Source organism: Gossypium hirsutum, chromosome D06 (assembly GCF_007990345.1).
Source record: "Gossypium hirsutum isolate 1008001.06 chromosome D06, Gossypium_hirsutum_v2.1, whole genome shotgun sequence".
Taxonomy (NCBI): Eukaryota; Viridiplantae; Streptophyta; class Magnoliopsida; order Malvales; family Malvaceae; genus Gossypium; species Gossypium hirsutum.
Window position 1 is genome coordinate 30,294,637 of NC_053442.1, and position 17,296 is coordinate 30,311,932.

Below are 17,296 nucleotides of genomic sequence, written 5' to 3' on the forward strand. Positions count from 1 at the left end.
TAAAAATTTTGGTGAACACGAGGACAAAAATGAAATAACGAACACAAAGAATTTAAAGTGGTCCTGCCCCAATTACCTACTACACTACCTTAGCTTTCTGCTACTGATGATTTTCCTAAATTTACTAATTTGTTCAACCTTCAAGGACAAGGTTTAACCTTACAAATCCTTAAGATTTCTACCGTAAATCTTAAGTTGCAAACCCTCTCAAAGAGATACAAATAAGCAAACAGATAAACAATCCTTACAAGATTAATTTGTTTGAAACATAAGGATCAAATACAATAAAATACACATGAGAAAGAGAATAGAGATAAAGCTCACAAGTGTACGTAAGAAGAATGTGAAAGCATTAAGCTCGAAGGTTGTTTGATTGATGATTTTTACTTGAAAGTGTTTTTTTCTTGTGTTGTAGGTCTTTGGAAGATGGTATTTATACCCCCTAATTGATTTCCAACCGTTGAGGTTGTTGGTGTAGTGAATATAGCTACTGGGGATATAAAACTAGAGCATTTAATTCTCCTGCAACTGCTAGTATCGATACCAAATAAAAGGGTATCGATAATTTTTGTAATAAATGCTGATTCAGTGACCGTTGGGATTTATTAATCGATACCAAAAAATATTTTACCGATATTTTTTGAATTAGGTATCGATATCGGATCGATACTTTGTAGGGTTTATAAGAAACAAAATACTATTTTAGTATTGTTTTTAAGAAAGATATCAATTATTTTTTTAGTAATTATCGATACCAAAAAATGGTATCGATAATTTTTAGGCATTCTAAAAATAGAATGCATGTTTGGTCTAAATTTTTCAAAGGGTATCAATAATTCTAAAAATATCAATACTTGGCCAAATGGTATCGATACTTTTTGGCCTAGAGCAATTCTGACTTGTTTGAAAATCATTTTGATGTGTTAAAATGATTTTAACTTAATTGAAATCATTTTGACTTGGTTAAAATCATTTTCACTTGATTTTAAAATTGTTTCAAAACTTTCTAAAAGTTCAATGTAAATATTCAAAGTTTTGCTTCTTATAATTAAAATTTAAAAATCATGTTGTTAATTTTAACTTATATTCAAAAACACTTCACTTTGTTATATCAAAATCTTTTATCAAATAAAACTTGTTTTAACACGTACTCATTGCGAGATCGAGCATGAGCATGACTTAATTTGTTGCCTCCACATTCAATTTCTACTTGACAAGATTTAGCTAAACAATTGTTGGTAAAGTATTTCCCACCTAGCAAAAATGCTATGTTGCAGAATGAGATCACTATTTTCAAGAAATGGATGATGAATCCCTATGCGAGGCATGGGAAAGATTTAAAGAGTTACTTCGTAGCTGCCCTCACCACAGGGTTCCACTTTACATCTAGATGGAGACATTTTATAATGGTCTCAACATACACAAGGTTGATGGTAGATGCTTCTGCGAATGGTGCGCTCTTGTCGAAGTCTTATAACGAGGCTTACAAGATCATCGAGAGAATAGCTAGTCACAACTACCAATGGCCGACTAATCGAACAGTTTCAGGAAGACGAGTAGCTGAAATGCAGGAAGTAAATGCCCTCACTTCACTTTTATCTCAGGTATCTTCTAGCTTTTCAATGTTGAAACAATTTACTGCTAATGGTTTTAATCATGTTGCAGCTAGCCACCAAGTTAATTTGATGTTGTTTCCTATATATATTGTGGGGACGGTCATTCTTTTAAGAATTCTCCTTCAAATCCCGAGTCTATTTATTATGTAGGGAACCGATACCAAAATAGAAGTGAACAAGTACCACATTCCAACTTTTATAATATTTCATGGAGTAACCATCCAAACTTTTCTTGGAGTAACCAAAGAGCTGAACTAAACAACAACTACATGCAGCATAAACCAAATCAACCTCAAGGGTTCAATCAACAAATTTAGAAGCCATCGCAACCTGAATCATCTAATAGTTTAGAAAATTTGTTGAAGGCGTACATGGCAAATAATGATGCCTTAATCCAAATTCAAGCAACAACATTGGAAAATTTGGAAACCCAAATGGGTCAGTTCGCGATAGAACTTCGTAATAGACCGCAAAGAGCCTTGCGAAGTGACACAAAAAATCCAAGGAGAGTGGGTAAGGAACACTGCATGGCAGTTGCTTTACAAAGCAGAAGGACTTTGGAACCCAAGGAAGTTGAGGTTGAAGAAGACCTACCAAGGAAAAGGAAATTCAACAAACAGTTGAAACTCCTACACAAGAAAAACCAGATGCTACAGATTCTGAAGAGGTAAAATTTAAACTTGTAAGTTCTGATAATCTAACATCTATGTCAGATGCAAAGACATTACCTTTAAAGAGTTGTCCAGTTTAAGCTAAATTTCTACAACCTCTATATCCTTAAAAAATCCAACAACATAAGCAACAAGAGGATACTCAATTTAGGAGAATTTTGGATGTGTTGAAACAACTACGTATCAACATTCCGTTGGTGGAAGCTTTGGAGTAAATGTCGAACTATGTAAAAGCTATGAAGGAATTTATGTCTAAGAAGCGAAGGATTGAGAAATTTGAAACTATAGTCCTGACCACAGAATGTAGCATATTTTTCAGAACAAGTTGCCTCCTAAGTTAAAGGATCCAGAAACTTTAACCATACCTTGCAATATTGGAGAATCCTATTGTGGTAAAGCTTTATACGATTTGGGATCAAGTATCAACTTGATGCCTACGTCTGTGTTTAGACGATTAGGTATAGGTAAGGCCAAACCAATTACAGTTACACTCCAATTGGCAGATTGATCTTTGCCATTCCTAGAAGGAAAGATCAAGGATGTCTTGGTACGTGTTGATAATTTCATATTTCATGCTGACTTTATTATCTTAGATTTTGAAGCAGATAAAGAAGTATCAATCATCCTAAGAAGGCCTTTCTTAGCAACCAATAGGATGATAATCGATGTACAGAAAGGTGAACTAACCATACAAGTTCAAGATGAACATGTGACCTTTAATGTACTCAAGGCCATAAGATCTCCTGATGAGGTTAAACATTGTTCTGTTGTCTCCAAGACAATTCCACTAGTTTCGAAAAAATTAGAATTCAATGATCTTTTGAAAGGTATTTCATCTGACTCTCCACATCAAGATGAGGACGATACATGTTTGGCCTTGTTGGAAGCCAACTCAAAAGGATTCAGTTCAAAAGTTCAGTTCGAATCATTAGAGCTATCATCACATGAGTACAAGTAACCCAACTCATCAAGAGAATAGTCACTTGAGTTAGACTTAATGGTTTTGAAAAGGCATGAGAAGGGTATCGAGTGGACAATTGTAAATATTCGAGGTAATAATCCTTCTTTTTGTACTCATAGGTTATTAGATACTAAAAAGGGATCTATCGAGGGACAAAAGAGTTTGATCCAATCTTTAGTATTTGATCCTAAGAAACTCGAATCTCAATGGGTAAAAGCAAGAATTATTTATCCTATCTATCATATCTCATGGGTAGGACCTGTACCAAGGAAAGAAGGTATGACAAATAATGAGTTGATTCCATTAAGGACAATCACGACCAGACAAAATTGTGTGAATGACAGAAAGTTGAGCAAAGCAACACAGAAAGACCATCTCTCGCTGTTATTCTTAGATCAAATGTTGAATATAATTACTGGGCAAGGCTATCTCTTCTTTCTAGATGGATATGATTGGTATGATAAATGGTCGTTTGACATCGCCTTATTTAGTGACAATCACCAATAACATTGAAGGAGTTCTCTTTACATTCTCTGTCGTTATTTTATTTTTAGTTATCTCATTTGAATAAATAGCATGCTTAGAAATTATTTTTCTTAAATTAGTACATGAAATTAATTTTTTCAAATGAGATTGAAACTTAAGGGGACTATTTATGACCCCTCAAACCTTTCTTGGGAATTTAATTTGATGTAATTTTTCGAGAATAAATTTTCTAAGTAGCCCAAAAGGAAATTTAATTTTTTATGTTTAATAAGAGGTTCATTTTGGCCCAAGTATTAATCCGTTTACTTTTGGTTTAGTTTAATTATTTGGTATAGAAAATAATTATAGTGTGGGTTCAAAGCCCAAAAAAGTGAAGAGCAGGAAAATACCCACTCATTGTCGTCCATAAACCCCCAAAAACCTTAAATTTTTTCCGACACTTTTATTTCCCTTCATACCTTACCGCCAAAGTCACTACTTTAGCTAAATTTTAACTAAGATTTGCCTTAATCCATCACTATATAACCCCTTAACACCTTCATAATTTTCACAACACCTAAACAATTAGCCTTCACCCTAAACCTATATATTTTCCTTCTCCTAACCGTCAACCTCAAGTCCTAAGAAGCTTCACCCCTAGTAGCATCACCCAAGCCCTTTTTCGTAAGACCCTTTTCGCCATAGTAGCTATCGTGACCTATCCTATCGATGTCGCAATTCTTTTTCCACCATACCATCCTTGCTATCGCAATCCCTAGCCACCATAATCCCTTTGTTGATTTCTTATTTTTAACTCATTGCCTATATTTTGTTTTCTTTCGGGAAAAAGTATCATGTCTCGTAAAAGAATTAGATCTTGAAAGACTTCTGACAAAAATTTGATTGTGATTCAAGATGATGAAGTGAGGGAAAGATTTGATTCCATATTCAAAAATAAACCTATGATGTCAGAAAAAGGTTTCAATTTGGAGAGTAATGACAAGATGATTATGTTTTTGTCAATTCGAAAAAAATGATTCTTTAAATTTGAATTAATTTTGTGATGCACGACCAATACCTGAACAGGAATTAGTGCAAAAGTTTTATGCCAATTTGACCATGCCAAATGCTAATGAAGTTCCTGTTTGTAAAAATAAGGTACCCCTTACTTCTAAATCCATTAATGATTTGATCTGTCTGATGTTGAAGAAGATGAGTACTCTTCCATGATGACAAATATCAATTGGGATTTTCTTCAACAAGTATTTAATGTTGTTACAAATTCGGGATCCCAATGGATTAAAAGGAAGTATGGTAGCCATTATTACCTAAAGGAGTATTTAAACCTAGTTGCTAAGGTATGGCCCTACTTTGTTCGATATAGCTTCATGCCTATCTCACATAGTTCAACCATCTTGATGGAATGAATGTTTTTGTTGTATGCAATTATGATAGAAAGGTCTATCAATGTTAGGAAAGGTCTATCAATGTTAGGAAAATTATTCTTAAAGAAATCAGAGATTATGCTAGGAAAAAGGCAGGAACTGCCTACTTTCTATCATTGATTACTTCACTTTGTTTTAGGGCCTAAGTTAAATCAAAAGCAAACCTAAATGGTTGTTATGTTCAAGGTTTCATCATAAGACATGATCTTGAAAGGTTAGTGGAGAATGTTGAGCAATTAAACCAGATCGAGCCAAATGAACCGAACGAACCAGAATCTGATGGGTCATCAACCAAATTTGAACCAGAAGTTGACTCAATTAATGAAATAGAAGAAGTAGAATCTGAAGAGGAACCAAACAGCCCTGAACCGAGAGTGGAACCAAATGTTACTGAACCAATGGAGCCAAGTATTAATCCTAAGTTGACTATTCCAATGCCCACTTCTTCAAACATTATGAAGAAATAAGAATTTTAAATTATGATGGATATGTGGAAATTCATGCATAACCAACAACAGACTTATTAGAGACATGCAAAAATTAGAAATGATTCCATACGAAATACTTTTAAGATTATCTCTAACTATTTTTTTCCTAAGTTTCCAAATCATATCTTCGAGACATGGCAAGAAGAGCTTGTGGGATCAAGTGAGACCAAGAAGGCAAAGAAAAAAACATAGAAAATGACACGAATTAAAAGGGGGAATTTCTTTTCTTAGTATTTATTTTTAGGCATTTATATTAATTTTCCTTAGTATTTTGTTTTCGCAAAATAAGTATGAAATTGCAAACATGAATAAATTAAGCTCAATGCCTCTTTTCTAATAAAAAAAAGTAGTGTGGTAATGTGAATGAACATGTCTAAGATTGGATTGTTAAGAAAGACTTGGTACATAAGCAGTCTTCATGACTCACCTCTCTTTTCTTACAATCCTACCTAGTGTTTAGTTCTCATCTCATTCATTACTTTGTTTACACAATGAGAACATTGCTTCTTTTTAAGGAGGGGGTAGGGCAATATTTGTATAAATTTTAATTTTTCTTAAGTATGTTTCAATCTTTACACATAAGAATGCTAAAATAAAATGATGTTCAGAGAAAAATTTTGTTCATAAGTTAGCTCAAATGCAAGTATGATTTCTGATTTTGTCTGAGATTTTTTATGTTATCTTAAGTTATGGAATGCTTGTATGTTCTTTAGTCTTAGTCTTTGCCATGAAAATTAAATTTCTTTGGAAATAGACATGCATGAAGGTTTACGGCTTTAGAATTTACTTACTAACTTTCTTGAGATGAAATCCGAGGAGGCACAAGAATCTAAACATGATATAGGCACATTTTCTTTGGATCGTTTGAGCCTTTCAAGCTTACCTTATCAATTTAACTCTTGAAACTTTAGATTGAGCTAAATGGCCTACTTTATTGTGAATTACCTACATCATAATCCATATTACCATCTTTTCAAGTTTTATTCCTTTTTTTTTTGCGCATTGATCTTAACTATACTTGTCTTGGTGATCAAAATTTAAGGAAAAATTCAGAAAGATGTACATGTTCTCCATTTGATTCAAAAAAAAAAAAGAAGAAAATTTTGCTCAAATTCTAAAAAAATTGTCGAGCATAAGTTTAAAATAAATTTGGGGGTGTCCAAAAGACCCATTCGTAGGAAGATTGTGCTGTAAAAAGATCTAAGACAAAGTTAGGGTTAATATTATTGAACCTAAAAATTCACTTCTCTTTATCCCTACCTTAAGCCCACCCCATTACAACCCTATAAAAGACCTATTGATTTTGATAATTATACCAACTACTTTAGTGGAGAGAAACTGTTAAGTTCAACATATGAGGACCACTAATTAAACCTTCTGATTCTTTTGTATAATTTGATAATGAAACTTTGATTGAATGGTGAATGTTATATATGACCTTGAAAAGCATGCACACTATGACTTATGTTAGGATATTCTCACACTTAGTATAAAATCTTGAAATAATGTTTGTATATGAGCGACTTATCAATAGAAAGAGTTTGTGAGTGTAATTTTATTGATGCATGATTATGTGTGAAAGTTGATTCTACTTAAACATATTGCTAGATTTCCTTCTTAGAATTTTTTTTTTACTTTATATGAAACATTACTTGGGATGAGAAATGGATTAAGTTTGGGGGAGTGATAAGTCTAAATTATATAGACTTATGTCAAATATTTTTACTTAATATTTGAGAAAATTTTGAGTATATTGTTAGCAAATTATATGAATTTAATTCATATTAAGACATTGAGCATGATTTTAGCAAATTTGTAAATTTATTAATTTTTAGAGTTAATTTTGCATAAAATTAAGTTATATTGTTACATGTTTAATGAAGTGCTTAATATATTGCAATGGGACCATGGAATTGACTAACATGGGAGCAAATTAAATTTCACACATGAACAAGTCATAGGGACGACTAGAACATGATTAGGTTCAAAAATTTTTCCTTTACCCAGTTGAGTTTGTTGCTAAAAAGAAATCTAATTGTCACAAAACCATCCATCAAGGGAAGAGAAGCTCAAATTTGGCAAAGATATATGAGCAACCCAAAGTCAGCTTTTGGAATATTTATTTGGAGATCCTTACACTTGGGAAAGAATCAGGAATCAGCTCCCAAATATTGCCCAGGAAACCATGCAACCCCTAGCACTAATCAAGCTAGAATCATGTAAGAAAATCAAGGAAAAAATTAGCCACTTTCCATATTGCATTTTCGGCCAAGAGAGCGAGCATTTCACGAGATATGTCAAGCTATTTTTAGCAAACTCTCATGTCACCCTTCTACTATAACTACCACTCTCATTCCCATATCCTAGATCCATCAATCAATCAATCATTCTTCATTCTTCACTTGATCATTTCCTCTCATTTTCACGAATAAAGCCATTAATTTTCCCCATTCCCCGTAGCTAAAAATTCCTTGAGAAAATTCTCTCTTGGCCGGCCATCTTGAGGAGCATTTTGCGAAAGAGCAAACATAAGGACAGGAGAAAGCCACTTCGACCAATTTCCAGACGACTGTCGAAATCATTTAGAGTTTCTTCTTCCTTATCTTTATTTTGTTCTTAGTTACTCGACTTGTTCGCAAATTGTTTTAATTTTTTTTCATTAACAATGATAGCTTAATTTTGTTTCAACTAGAATGATTACATTAATTTGACAAAGTTCATTTGATTCATGTTTATGGTGTTTGTGTCTCAATCGTTCATGCTTTCAATTATACTCATGCATGTATTTCATTCTTTAAAATGTGATTGAATGCATTAGAATTAGTTTATCAATCCTAGATAGATGACGATTAATGGACGTAATAATTGAAAAATGCATGCTTAATTTAGATCCTAGCCCCATTAAATTAAAGGTTCATAATAACTCAAGAGAGCTTCCTTACCTTGCATAACTTTTAGATTTGTGTCATTAAATTGTTTCAAACCTAACCCATCCCTGTTACTTCACATAAATCTAAGAAACCCTTAGTTAAATATGATCATAGTAGTATGCATGTCTTTCTAAGTATAAGATTCCAAAAGGACTTATAACTAGTCTCAAGTTCATGAAAGATCGAGTTGCCATGGAATAATTTCCAGACATTGTTAAGCATGATGAGAAATGAATTAAGTTGAATATTGTAATTATTCCAGCTCGTTCATGTTATTATTGTTTAAGATTGTGAGTTCATTTGCATTTAGCTAATATTAATTTTATCCATCACATCAAAATTATTGTGTTCACTTACCAACTTCTAATCTTTAATTTTGCAATTATTTGATTAACATATATAGTCCCTATGGAAACGATAACTCTTATACTTACTTATTACTTGATAATGACTGTGTATATTTACCCAAACCTACGTGTTACAGAGATAGATCCATAATTTCAGTCTTTGTGTATTGTTCCCACCAATAGAACCTATTGTTGTTGGTACGGTGAATCCAACTCCCATTTGATCCTTTTGTTCGGCCACCTTTCCCTCAACTGGTTTTATAACTTCTTGTGAAGTTATTTCTTCTAATCTACCCAGACACTCTTCCATACTCAAGATTAGGTGACTGTTCGAGGGTTCCTTTTCTTCACAAGGGTTCTCAGATGAGTTCTTCTCTTCGTCCGGTTGATGGCCCATTGAATTTGGATTGATATTAATTTCATCTTCTTGTAAAGAGATTGGATTTCCTCCTTGAAGTTGACTTAATTCAAGCATCAATAATTGTTGGTTCTCATGGATCTCCCATTCCTCATAGACTCTTTCAACATAAATGTCATTGTTATAATCTAAATCTTTGTCCAACCACATATACTCAAAATTATCCATGGCTTATACCAAACTGATTCCTATAGCTATTATTACGAGTATCTTAGATGAGAATGTCCATGAAGATTTCTTGAAAAGAAGAAAAATGTTAGTAATATTTAACAAATAATTAGATAAACTAAAATCATATCTATAATCTAAATATTTCCTAATTATTCTATTAATACATAAAACTTAAAACTAATATAGTGTCGTTGACTCCCCAGCAACGGCTCCAACTTGTTGACCGCCTCCAGATGTACCAACGTCCAAAGTATAAATCCTACACAAAAGATGTGAAAAGTCGTATCCGCAAGCATATTGGTCAGGTTGTAATATAGTTACAACAGAGTAGGTAAGTACTCTAAGGATCGTACCTAAGGGAAGCAAGTACTAAATTAATTCTAATCTAAACATAAATAGATCTAATTATTATTTTAATTAAATTATAGTACGAAGATTTAAAAGAATGATTTTGATAAACTATACTAAAAATAATAAGAAAGGAAATAAATGAAAAGTAAATAAATGAAAAACAAGAAATCAAATAATCAAATATTTATCAAATCTGGGCATGGGTGATTAGCTCGATTTGGTAGTCATAATCAACTGTCATCTCGGGTTTTCTTGTTCAATCAACTAGTGAATACCTAGTAGGATCTTCCAATTCTTCCATTGAAATACTGAGTTTGAAAGAACTACTTATCTTTCAACCTCACAGTCCATGCCAGTTCAAGGTTAAGGTGTTCATGGATAGACCATACCAAATTTGGGTTAATTCTAACCTCGATGACTTCCTAGGGTTGTCAAGCCTAGGGTTTAGATTTTTCCTTCCCTGAACAGCTATCTGTTAAGAAATCCCTACAAAATAGTTAATTATTCATACCTCCACTCGCTAATCCCCAACAGGAGGATTAGTTCCTCATAGATCTAATAAACGATATAAAATTGATGGAAATAATGAACATAAAGAATAATTCAAGAATCGAGTTTAGAAAAAGCCTAATTTGTATTGAAATTAAGCGTAAAATCCTTATAGAGTTTGATAGTAATTCCAGAATATGATTTCTCCAGAAAAGAAAATGACAAGAACAGAAATAAAATCTTAAACCTAAAAAAGAGAAAAACTAAAAACTAAATCTAGAGAGAAAATTCTACAATCTAAAATGTTTTTCTAACATGTGCTAAATGAGCTTATTTATAGAATTTAGGGTGGATGTCGTCTTAAACCCCAGGTTAGTTGTCGTCCTCGTGCTTAACGTTTGATTGTACGAACCAAAATGTTTTTGGCTCGTAATTATTTCCCGTACAAAGGCGATGTGTCGACACACTAAGCCCTATGTCGCGACAATGAGGGTAGTATGCTCAACTTCAAGGTGTCTTCAGGGGTATGTCACGACATCTTCAGGCTGTGTCGCAACATTGAAGGTAGTCTTGGAATTCTTCTATTATGCTCCCTACATTGCAACATCCAATACTCCACATTGCAACCTAGCAACCAGTATCGAGTTAATACACCTTCTAATTGTCTCCTGCACACTTACAAAGTATATTAGCTCACCCTTAGGCCTCCTTAGGCCTCATTCGGCCCCTAAGGTCAATAAAATACTTAAATTACACATTTTATTAAACTTATCTAAAATTACAAAAATGTAATTAAAACTTAACTAAAATGCTTATGTTCAAGCTCCTAAAGTGCGAAAACTAGTTTAATTTGCTACTCCGAATTACGACAGATGAAATTACTTTCTCCCTCATTGGACCTTCTGTCTTGCCATCACAAACAAGTTAAGCACTCTCAATATAGTTGAATTATGGCTACTCTCAAGGCCTAAAAAAACTTTTTCTCAAGAGGAAGAAAAATGGTATGGAAAAGAGACAAAAGAAAGCTCAAATTGAGAGGAAATGAAGAATGAATGAGATGCTTTGGAAGGAAAATGAGGGTCCTATTTATACTAGTTAGTGATGGCTAAAAATAGCATTTAGGATCCTTGAATTTCTCCTTCAGGTGGCTGACCATATATTATGGAAGAAGGGGTTGGGTGGTTTTGCTATAATTATTTAGGTGCTTGAATTTGAGGCTTAAAAAGTGGAGGGGTTTGGAACGGGTATGAGGAAAACTTTAGGGTTTTTTTGCAATTTTTAAAATCAGCTTAAAATAGTTTATTTGGGTAGCAAATTGGGTTGCTCTCTCACTTGTGGATTATTCCCTTTCAAGTTGAATTTCTGGGACCCTATATTTACATAAAGATGTTGAATTAAATCACCATAATTGAGAGCTGGGCCAATTGCATTGTAGGAGTCCAAAATTAATTTTTTTGGGTGTCCATGGCTGATAATTAGTAAAATAAACCATCAAATATGCCCCAACAATTAAAACTTTCCAATGTGACTTTAAAAGCTGGTTTTGCTCCTACTGCGAAAAGCTGCTCAAAATTGGCAAAATTACGTAAATTTAATATCAAAATAACTAAAATTCAAGATGTGTCTTAAATCATGTTCAATTTAATTATTTTATAATGAAAGAAAAAAATTCAATAGAAAATGCTTGAAATTTGCATGAATTAATGTTCAGAAGGTGTTGAAAAAGTCTATATATTTCAGGGTTTCTAAGAATTTACTCTACACCATAGCTGAATTTCCTCAATGAGTGAATACGAGGTGAGTGAATCCAAAGGGCTGAAAGGCATGAATCCCTTGCCAGCCGAGGCTTGGCTTGAATCGACAGATTGGGTATTACTACAGCTTGAATGCTCTTTGCATGAGTGTGTCACGTGCATTGTGTCCCACCTGAAAGAGGAGGCATATTAGTGGTGGCTGATAGTTTCCTAGCACGTGTTAGCTGACCAGATCACTTGGACCTTTTCCCTATCCGAATTCCAAAACAAGTATGTCGGTGAGTTGTATTTGGAAGACAAAAAATATGAATTTATGATGCTGAGACAAGGTGATATGTTGATGGTTGATTATGAATGAGAATTTCTACGACTAATCAAGTATACTTTAGAGTTGATTTCGTCCAAAGAAGATAGTTGTAAGCGATTCCTTCGGGGATTGCGTAATGAGATCAGAGCTCAGTTAGTATTGCAGAAGCTAAAAGAATTTGTTGATCTGACTGGATGCTCGAAAATGGTTGAGTAGGCCATGAATAAAAGATTGAGCCCTCCCGAGCCTTTGCGAAGTGAGTCGGGACATATAGTTTGCACCCTATGTCAAGGCAATATAGAGAATCTCAAGGACCTTAGAGATCAACTTTGAAAACCATAGGTAGTGAGAAAGAAGCCGAGACCGACAACCATCAGTTTCCATAGGCAATGTCTGAGGCCCTGCAAGAGATGATGAAATTCAAAATTGTGAATTGTATGGAAGAAACACAGAGGCGAGTGATAGAAAAAGCCCGACGCATGTTTTAAATGTGGATCTCCATAACATTTTGCTCAGGAATGTCCAAAAAATGATGATTCTTCTCCCATTACAATTTAGAGGTCCGCTACTATAGTTAAGGGTCGGGGAAATTGTAACACCCGAAACTCAGCCTAGAAATTATGACTGAATCTACAGAACTTACACCAACTCATTTGGAAAACTATTTTAAATAAGTATTTAACATATATGAGTATGCCAAACAATCATTAAAAAACCATTTGGTGTTTATGAAAAACACTTAAGAGATTACTTAATTTGTAGTGGAAAATCATTTTCGGAGTTTTAATTTTGAAAATTGAAGTACATTTTTTTTACCTAAGTGATTTTGCAATTTTGCATGTGAAAATATCAATTACCGATGTATTAAACGAAAAACCCAAAACAAGTTCAGAATAGATTTGTGACAACCCAAATTAGACCCTGGTCAGAATGTGGTTTCGAGACCACATTACCGAGCCAAAAATTTATTTTTATGTTTTAATTGCATAAATTTTTGTGTGACAGTGAATATATGAGAAATTAAATGCTTAATATTAGCTTTAGGATTGTGAATTAATTCAAAAAGGACCTAGTTGACAAAGTTAGAAAAGATGATAGATGAATTATAAGGAGTAATTAATAATAGGGTGAGGAAGCATGGCTTTGCATGTCAAATTGCCCATAAAATACATGGTGGCCGGCCAAGGAGTGATGATGCTCCACTCATTCTAATTTAATATGTTTTCTTTTGGTTAACAAATGATGGGGATAATAATAGGAAAGTGAACAAAAAAAATGGGTGTCATACTTGCCATCTCCCAGCCGAAAAACCAAGAAAAAGAAGGGGAGAAAAACTTGGAAAGAGTTCGGCCATTGCTTGTATCTAGGAGGAGTGTTTGATGTTGTGGCATGAAAATGAGGGAGTTTGAATGCTTAATAAGGAGGGAAGAAGGAGTGTTCATGTTTTCTTTCTTTTGCAATTGTCGTAACTAGAGGAAGAAGAGGAAGCAAGATTCGGCCAAGGTGGTCCTTTAGATCAAGGTATGTTCAATGATATTTTTGGAAGTTTACACAACCTTTGGGTGATGAGTCTAAATTCTATCTATCCCATGGTTGGATTTGGGGTTGTTGGAGAGTTAGGATTCGGCTAAGGAGCTTAAAAAAATTTTAGTTGATACCTTGATGCTATTAGCATGCTAGTTATATGGATGTGTTAAGTTGCTTGTTATGTTAGCATGAAAGTTGAAATTGTTAAGCTATTTTGTTGGAGGTGCCGAATTTAGGACTAGGAAGAGAATGAGTATTCGGCTAACATAGTGGAAAGGTGGGTGTTGCCGATTGCTAGATTTAGACTATGGGAGTGGCTATAATGGGCATTAAGATGTGGAACTTAAGAAATGTAATTATATGTGGATTTACATGATGTTACAAATAGATGTGAAAATATGCTAGATTAGGAAAATTCGATTAAGTGTTCATGAGATGAAATTAGGTGTTTAAATGATGTTATAGTTGACATTGTACATGTATACATACATTCGGCCATCTAATTGAGTATGAAGGTGGTGTTAAATCTAATTGTGATGCCCATTCCGAAGTATATATATATACATATATATGTATATATATACACAAGTATGCCCATTCGGGATGTTACCTTTAATTATGTGTATAATCGACTAAATGGGTAATTAGTGAGGATGGTTGCCGAATATACAAACATACATATGCATGTGTAATTGAATTATGAATGTTTAGCAAGATGGCTAAACTAGTTGATTTATTGATTAAGCTCAAGGAGTTAAAGGAGGAGAATCAAGCAAAGGCAAAGAAAAGATCATCGAGTAGCCGAATTGGAACCGTCTTACCCAACACCAAGTAAGTCATTAAGCATATAGTTGGTATTAATTCAAATGGTCATAACGTTTATGTAATGATGCTGAATGGAATGAATAAATATATATATATGCATGTACGTATGTGATGATGAAAGTGTTGAATGAAAAGAAAAGAGGTGAGATGTATTGAGTTGTTGATCTCGGCACTAAATGTGCGGGTATAAACATTTATGACCATGAGATTGGCGCTAAGTGTGCGGGTTTAAATTGTGCAGCACTAAGTGTGCGAATTGACTATGTAGCACTAAGTGTGCGAGTTTGACTATGTAGCACTAAGTGTGCGAGCTTGATTATGTAGCACTAAGTGTGCGAGTTTGATTATGTAGCACTAAGTGTGCGAGTTGATTATATAGCACTGAGTGTGTGGACTTATTATATATTTTTGAAACATTATGGACACTAAGTGTGCGACGTTATTGAGTCGATCACGGACAGCGGATCGGGTAAGTACCTTGAGTTCATGGCTAATAGGTGCTATGTCTATATTTGGAGTTGAGCTTGGTAAGTTTGAACCTATGTGACAAATATACTTGAAGTCACGTACATAAGATTTATCGTGGAATAGGTGAAAGGCCGTTTAGTTGTATGATTGTAACGAAAATAAAATGATGTATGAAAATGCCTCAAATATCCTATTGATGAGTATACGGAATGTGAATGCATGATTTGGTATGAGATTGAACCGATAGGTCTGAGGAACCATGGCATGGTTCGGTATGGATGGAGTAACTAGCCTCGTTCCATTTTATTTCCTGTTGTGATAATGTTATTAATGGATGGTAGTGCATTGCTTATGACTTACTGAGTTATAAACTCACTCGGTGTTTCCTTGTCACCTATTCTAGGTTTCTTGGACTCGTCTCTTTTTGCGTGGCCGGGCCGTCATCGAAGTCATCACACCGGATAGCAAGTTTTGGTACTTTCTTCTTAGTTGGCTTAGGAGAACATTTCGGCATGTATAGGCTATTATGTTGTGTTTGAACTTTGGTATGTAATCTTTTAGCCATGCGAAAATGGCATAAATGTTTGGTTGGGTTTGGATTCATAACGTTAGGTCGCAAATCTTGATAATTCGACCTTTTATGCCATACGTCATGGTTGATTATTTTGGTGTTAAAATTCATGATATGGCAATAGTGTAGTAGGGGGAAGTTTGACAATGATTAGCCTTTGGCATGGCTAGTCATGATCATAATTGGTGATATGTATGATGAATTACTAGTTAGATCAAGGAGAAATCACGAAATAGGCATAGTTGCTTTCGTAACAGATGCTGGCAGCAGCAGTGATGTGAGATCGAAAAATCACTAAAAATAGTAGGAGTGGAATTAATTGATGAATAAATTATGTATTTGAAGCTCGATGAGTCTATTTTCATATAGAAGTAACGAAAAGATCATATGGATAGTATGTTAAGAGATATTTAGGTTCTCGTGAGACAGGGCCAGAACGGTTTCTGGATTCCCTGTTCCGAATTTGGAGATTTATTATAAATTAACCAGAGATAATTAGGAGTCATGCCATATATGTACAGATTCCTCTCTGAGTGTAGTTTCTATAGAAACAAACGACATCAGTATTGAAGCTCTGTGCAGGGAGATATCCAATTCGTAATGCGCAAGGGTCAGTGTAGTCGATCCCTGTAACATGGGAGACTTTGACTAATAAACTGTACTAATTGGCCCGACCAAAAATTCTAGAAAAAATTATGGAGATGGGCATATGAGTCTAGTTTCAGGGAAAAATAACGAAACTGATTTTCGAGTTGTGAAACTCAAGATATGATTTTTAAAGCGACTAGTACGCAGATCGGCAGCTTGTCTGGGAAATGTCGAATAAGTGGTTTGAAGTCTGTTAACACCTCGTGTTCGACTCCGGCGACGGTATCGGGTTCGGGGTGTTACAAGATTACAAACCAAAAAGTCAAAAATGAATAATTATGAAAATCACCATGTTTATATTAACTGTGAAACCAATCTGAGCACCCATACTGTCCGGTCTTAAGTTAGAGGGTTACCTGAACAATCAGAGATAAAGCAAAATGGTGAGCTATAAAGCTCAGTGCATAACCAAACTCAGACAGAGATCATACAAAACATAATAAACAAATCAGAGTAACGCAGAGAATTTGGTAACGATCATAAAACCAGAACAAAGCAAATCAGAGTATCACAGAGATTTTGATAATGATCATATAAACAGAATAGAGAATGCATAACTATGCTAATGCGAGATTTTTCGAAAAATCAGAATGTAGATTTTTTCAGAAAACATCCTACCCAACTTCGTTACACACCAAAATAGAGTTCCCCAAAACTCATATAACCAAATCACACCAACAGATAATTGTAGATAGTGCCACCAGAATTGCAGTTAAAACTACCAGATCAGATATATATGGTCAAGCCACTACATTGCAGCCAAGCTAGATGTATGTGGTCAAGCCATCATAGTTGCATACAAGTTGCCAGACGGAATTGTGGATAAACCACCAGATATTGCAAA

At 34.2% G+C, this 17,296-nt stretch overlaps 1 non-coding gene across 1 annotated transcript; it reads right to left on the minus strand.

Annotated features, from left to right (window-relative positions):
• Positions 1-1,268: 1,268 nt before the first annotated feature.
• On the minus strand, positions 1,269-1,374 carry LOC121218926 (small nucleolar RNA R71). Its single transcript, XR_005915408.1, has one exon. It is a non-coding gene; the product is annotated as a small nucleolar RNA R71 (small nucleolar RNA).
• Between the last annotated feature and the right edge of the window lie 15,922 nt (positions 1,375-17,296).